This window comes from Phoxinus phoxinus (assembly GCF_949152265.1).
Source record: "Phoxinus phoxinus genome assembly, chromosome: 6".
In the NCBI taxonomy this organism is placed as follows: domain Eukaryota; kingdom Metazoa; phylum Chordata; class Actinopteri; order Cypriniformes; family Leuciscidae; genus Phoxinus; species Phoxinus phoxinus.
Window position 1 is genome coordinate 24884804 of NC_136881.1, and position 6622 is coordinate 24891425.

General features: G+C 39.1%; 1 long non-coding RNA gene across 2 annotated transcripts; it reads left to right on the top strand.

Moving 5' to 3' along the window:
- Window positions 1–288: 288 nt before the first annotated feature.
- LOC307000280 lies at window positions 289–4559 on the top strand. Of its 2 annotated transcripts, XR_013798006.1 has the most exons (6): window positions 289–451; window positions 610–623; window positions 1866–2152; window positions 3372–3453; window positions 3547–3677; window positions 3839–4559. It is a non-coding gene; the product is annotated as an uncharacterized lncRNA (long non-coding RNA). The 2 variants fall into 2 exon arrangements; XR_013798005.1 differs by having other exon boundaries at window positions 3372–3677.
- Window positions 4560–6622: the final 2063 nt, after the last annotated feature.

The following is a 6622-nucleotide window of genomic DNA, read 5'->3' on the forward strand; positions in this document are numbered from 1 at the left end:
CCGTGCAGCAGGGCAAATGGGTGACAGTGAGGGATCGCTCTAGTCGCGGATCAAAAAAACACTTTTCCGTTCCGATTACCATAACAAATCGATTTGCCGCGCTCAGTGAAACACCCACTGAGAAATCTCCCTCATTAAAGGGGTGGTAAAATGCCCTTTCACAAGATATAAAATAAATCCTTGATGTCCCCAGAGTGTGTGTGTGAAGTTTTAGCAAAAAACTAAATTTGTCACTTTTTGAGGGTTTGCAAAAACGCACCGTTTTGTGCCTGGCCCTTTAACCCTTTCGCACGTACGTTCTAAAATAGTCAGACTGGTAGCCTGGCGTGAGTTTTTTTCTGCGACCGTTATTTTGCAATCAATCGCGTTCTAATTTCCATGGAGACGCATGAACCTTGTCACGTGACATTTCGCAGTCAGAATGGCGCACACGATGGATAACCGTCTGCAGGTGAGTAGTTTGACTGTTTCGCTTTATTTTTTATTCAAAACCTCTCAAATAATTAGTTAGCGTGTACCGACTATGGTTGATATGGTTATGTTTATGTGTTCCCCCCCACTGCTTTGAATTTCGCTGTCACATGGTACTTTGCATCTCCCTCACAACAGCCGAGTGACAATCGGTGAGTAACGTTAGGCTATATTTTAGTTTTTAATTGTATTCTGAAGCATCTAGAATTATTTACAAGCATGCAATAAATATGAATAAAGAACGTAAAACGGACAGTGCTGAATAATGTGGTCGTTCACGTCATACGGGTTGTTTGTCTGTCAACGCGCTGTTTTGCGCATTGCAAATAAATATGTTCAGTAATCCGTGCATTCAGGGGGTAAAGTCGGGGTTCAGTTATATGAATATACCAAAGCACATATTTGACGTTAAATCCTTTACATCGATTTTCTTGTTTGTTTTAGTTAATATTGTTACTGAGTTTTATATCTCTCAATAGCAAAGCAGAGAAAAGCTACATTTTATGACATTGTTAAATTATATTTTCCTATATACAAAACAAGCTGTGTGACCATATACAATTATATATATATATATATGGTCACACCTCACTTATTAGCTTGCTCAAATGTTTGTTGGAAATACATTTTAAAGGGATAGTTAACTTTAAAATGAAAATTCTTTCATCATTTACTCACCATCAAGTTGTTTCAAACCTGTATGAATTATTATCTTCTGCTGAACACAAAGGAAGATATTTTGAAGAATGTCAGTAACCAAAGAGTTAACTGGAGCCATTGACTTCCGTAGTAGGAAAAAATATATACTATGGAAGTCAATGGGACCAGTTGACTGTTTGGTTACTGACATTCTTCAAAATATCTTCTTTTGTGTTCAGCAGAAGAAAGAAATTCATACAGGTTTGAAACAACTTGAGGGTGAGTAAATGATGAAAGAATTTTCCTTTTAAAGTGAACTAACCCTTTAAAGAAGTCATACCATGTAGATTTTCTCTGCTTTGCTAGTGAGAGACATGTATAAGTTTAGCATTATTCATAGAATTCAAACGTATGACATTTGTTAAAAAGAAATCACAAAATGTACACATTTCATGTATGTTTTATTTAATCTATTTTAATGTAAGTTAAATGTTTTTGTTTAATACAATACATTTATACTTACTAATATAATTACAAAACAGATAACAAATATATTTAAAATGAATAACAATCAAAATAGTATCATCATAAACAAACAAACAAAAATCTATAAATATACTCTAACTTGTGTGATAAATGTTTTTGTTTACAAACAAACTATTATACATACCTTTATACTTAATAATATAATTACAATAAATAATAATTTAAATAGTATCATCATAAATTAATTCATATACTCTGACTTTTTACAGGCTTAATAATGCTTCAGTGTGTGGTACTCCTCAAAACATGGGACAGCACACAAGGGAGTGTTGCATGGCACACACATGTGCTTGGTGAGGCGCCTCTGCTTGCCCTTGCGTGTGCTGGAGAGGCAGACCTTGCAGTGCCGCCTGGTCTTGCTGCCCTGGGAAGTGGTCTGAGGGACTTCAGATGGGAAATGCCTGGCTGTAAGGCGCAGAGGAGTGTCCAAGGCAGGACGCCCGCCTTTGGTTGGCCCGCGCAATGTGCTGTACTCCTCCAGCAGCCCTCTCATCAGGTTCGTCCTGAATTGTAGGGAGGTGATTTCCTTTCCTACTCACAGTAGAGCACATCATATAGGGAGTGAGGAGAATAGAATAGTATGTGACAGTGTGGTCTGTTTATTATTGTGAATTTGTTAAAGGGTTAGTTCACCCAAAAATTTAAATAATGTCATTAATGACTCACCCTCATGTCGTTCTAAGCCCGTAAGACCTCCGTTCATCTTCGGAACACAGTTTAAGATATTTTAGATTTAGTCCGAGAGCTTTCTGTCCCTACATTGAAAATGTATATACAGTATACTGTCCATGTCCAGAAAGGTAATATTAACATCATCACAGTAGTCCATGTGACATCAGTGGGTTAGTTAGAAATTTTTGAAGCATCGAAAATACATTTTTGTCAAAAAATAACAAAAACTACGACTTTATTCAGCATTGTATTCTCTTCCGGGTCTGTTGTCAATCTGCGTTCACGACTCCGCAGTGACGCTGCTGACGTAAGACGCTGCTGACGTGTTACCTGGTGTGCCCGAGCTTCGTTTACAGTCTGAGGGAGACGCACGATGTAAACAAAGCAATCTTCGCAAACATGTCTAAGGATTTCGACACAGAGGAAGACTTGCATTTTTTTGCCCATCCATATTTATTTGAACCCGAATACTACACGGACGAGATAACACGTCAGCAGCGTCACTGCGGAGTCGTGAACGCAGATTGACAACAGACCCGGAAGAGAATACAATGCTGAATAAAGTCGTAGTTTTTGTTATTTTTGGACAAAAATGTATTTTCGATGCTTCAAAAATTTCTAACTAACCCACTGATGTCAGGACAGAAAGCTCTCGGACTAAATCTAAAATATCTTAAACTGTGTTCCGAAGATGAACGGAGGTCTTGCGGGCTTGGAACGACATGAGGGTGAGTCATTAATGACATTATTTTCATTTTTGGGTGAACTAACCCTTTAACACTTTAGATGACATTAATTAAAAATAATAATTAATTAAATAATTAATTAATAATCACTTTTTATCTTTATATTTATTATTAGATGATTTGTATCCATTTCTCACCAGTAATTTGCCGGTAGACGATGTGGCTGTTGAGTAAAACAGTGTCAAGTACATGAAAAAAGATTTTCTTGTACCACTTGGTAGACTTTCTGGTGCATTCATGAAAACCGATCATCATATCAGCTTTGTCAACTGCCCCCATCTTTTTGTTATACTCCAGCACACAGACTGGCTTCATCCTTGGTTGCCCAGTGATGTGATCAAGCTTCCCTGTGGCTGCCATACCAGTTGGGTGGACTGTGGTAAGGACATGAACATCCCTCTTGTCATGCCATTTTACTGCCAACTGTGACCCATTCTCTTCGAATTCCACCTCACCTTTTTTCATCTTACAGGTGAACTTTGGCATCCCTTTCCTGTTTGCGCGCACAGTCCCACAAGCTCCAGTGCCAAGTGACAAGAGGTGCTGGAAAAGTGTGGGACTACTGTACCAGTTGTCCACATAAAGAACATGACATTTTCTTAGGTAAGGTGCTAGAAGTGTCATCACAACGGACCCAGAAATCCCAAGTCCTGGGTAATGTTGGATGTCAGTGGTAGATCCAGTGTAAATGATCATGTCCTCCACATAACCAGTTAGCACATCACACAAAACAAAAAACTTTACCCCAAATCTGTGCCGTTTAGATGGAATGAACTGACGAAATGCCAGCCTGCCTTTCCACTTCATCAGAGACTCATCCACACACAGATCCCTGTATGGCACAAAAATGCGATGAAAGGAGGAGGTGAGAGCAGTGAATATATTTCTGATTTTTTTCAGCGGGTCGTTGGAAACTGCTGTCGCATTGTTTGCGAAGTGAAGACAGCGGAGGAGCAGAAGGAAGCGATCCTGTGAGAACAAAGACCCAAAAAATGGGGTCAAGAGCATGGGGTCTGTGCTCCAGTAATCACGAAGTGATGGTTTTTTTATCACCCCCATTAAGAGAACTGACACTAAAAATGTGTACATTTCAGGGATATTTGTTGGAACCCATTTAACCAGCTTTCCTTTAATTTCCCTTTCTTGCAAGTCAGAGGCATAGCGGTTTGTTTCCTCCACAATTTCTCCCATGACATCTTCTGTGAGGAACATTTTAAAACAATTGACCTCACTGGGTGATTCTGGTGGATTTTGCACACCACAGAGCTGGTTGTCAAAATTGCCTGGGCCAGGAGGATTAAAAAGGTTGGTTGCCTGCCATAACAATGAGTTTACCTCTTCTGCCTCATTTGGGACTGGTGTTGTCTCTTCATCTACAATGTTGTCAAGAGCTTCAAGGTTTGGGGGAAGATCTTCATCGCTGTCACTCTCTGCCTCGCTGTCAAAAATCTCCTCATCAGAATTAAAAAAAATGTCCTTAATTTCCTCACTTGTCAGTTGTCTTCTTTTATGTACATTTTCTGTCATTTTCTCTGAAGTTGGTGAGCTTGATTAAAGTTGTGTCTTTAAATGAGAACAAAGGCGAGTGTGAGGTAACGGTGACGTCAGCTCTTCATCATCAGCGGGGAAAAAAAGACTCGCAATGCATGACAGTTAAAATCTTTTTTATTTTTTTATACAAAATATTTACAAACTTGTAGTTATTAACATCGTTAAATATATGTAAGGGAACTCCTAATGTGATTTTAATACTTAGAGAGAGAAAAATATCATGTTAGTTGATCGGTAAGATATCACGGGCTATGGGCGCCGCCATTATTTGTTTACAACACTGATGGAGAGTTGGACTCGGAGCCAGCTGGATTTACAACATGCAAGATCATCCATGTCTCCCGAAATATATGACCGTAACCCCCGCTTCACTGCATCTCACGCAACGCTCCTGCTTGACGCTCATGAACTGCTCCTGCTCCTGGTGTGAATCCACTCATTGATCAACATGCACGCACGCCGAAAAAAATACGCGCTGCTCACGACGCGCTGACGCTTGCTGTGTGAAACGGCCGTTTTATCTACAAGGTGTGTTTGACTCGAATAAATATTAATATTACATCATGTGTAAAAGGCTATTTTGCTGTTATAAATATTAGTGCGCAATAATAAACTATATATTTGTTATTGTGTAATGTAATTTAAATTGAATGAAACCTAAAATAAACATTAAAATACACTGAACAGTTGTGATAATGATGAGAACTGTGCACGTCCGTCTGTGGCTCAGTGCCAGTCAAAGCGGGAAAGCAGTAAAAGCAAAAGTTTGAATTTTTGAATTTGGCAGTTGATCACGTGATTCACTGAACGTTCTAATCACACCGGTGTGATCGTACGCTCCAGGGACCAGCCAAGACTGATCACACCGGTGTGATCGTACGTGTCAAAGGGTTAAATGTAAATGAGCTGCTGCATAGGGCGGGGTTTCAAGAGCTCATATGTTAGCAGCTGCGATTACCTCACGCAGACACACTAAAATGACAGAAACTGTTCTGCGTTTAATGTTAAAACGAAGTCAGACAAAGATGGAGAGACTCAAGAAGAAGTGACAACATGTAGAATGCAACAGGACGTCTCTGAATGGTTAGTTGATAAATTCATGTTGCTGATGTGGAGTTAACTATCTTAAATTAGCATATTCTGTCATGGTAATCTATAAATCACTCGTATAGGAACTGTTGTGAGATGCACACAGACAGAGTTACTTTCTATTGCATGTGATAAGATAAAAGTCTAAAGTAAAGTCTAAAGAGCTGACTCACAAATGTACTCTTATACAACAACTTTTCCTCTTCTCAACATGAACTGCGTGTTCCCGGGGGCGGGATTTATGCACATTTTAGGGTTGGTGATGTCACTAACCCGGGAGGAATGTTGTGTAGTCCCTACAAGCCGTTTGTTGTAGTCAAAAGCAAATATCTTCCTTTGCTTTGAACTCTGAGCGTTGTAACTTTGCAGATGTTGTTTATGCTCAAACAGCAACATTACACACTAACTAAAGTGTAACGACTGAGACAAATCAGACACAATTATTTGGTATATGTACCAAACAATCTTTAAAACTCACTCTGGGATCTGGGATCCCATCCCCCAGTGATTGCAAGGTCTTGGATACCATGACTACGATCAGATAAGTTGTTTTTTATGGCCACTAAAGAATGTGGTCACGTGCTCAAGACAGAGACAATGAGATGGGCAGAAACAATCTTTAATACAGACTTTGCTGCATTAATCATAGAGGACCTGGTCTATAAATTAACAATACATTCCATAACATTGTGTGTGATAATTTACTGTCTTGTGTAGTGTTTTTAATACTATTGTTTTTGATACTGTGTATTTTATGAATGAACCATCGGTCAATGTAAACCCACCTGTATCGGGTCTCCTATCTAATTAATCCTCATTTAATGACTCACACTTTAGTGTACATCACCTTCTCATGCAGTGTATGTATGCTATATCTATCTGAGTATAAATGGACACAAACTGCAAAT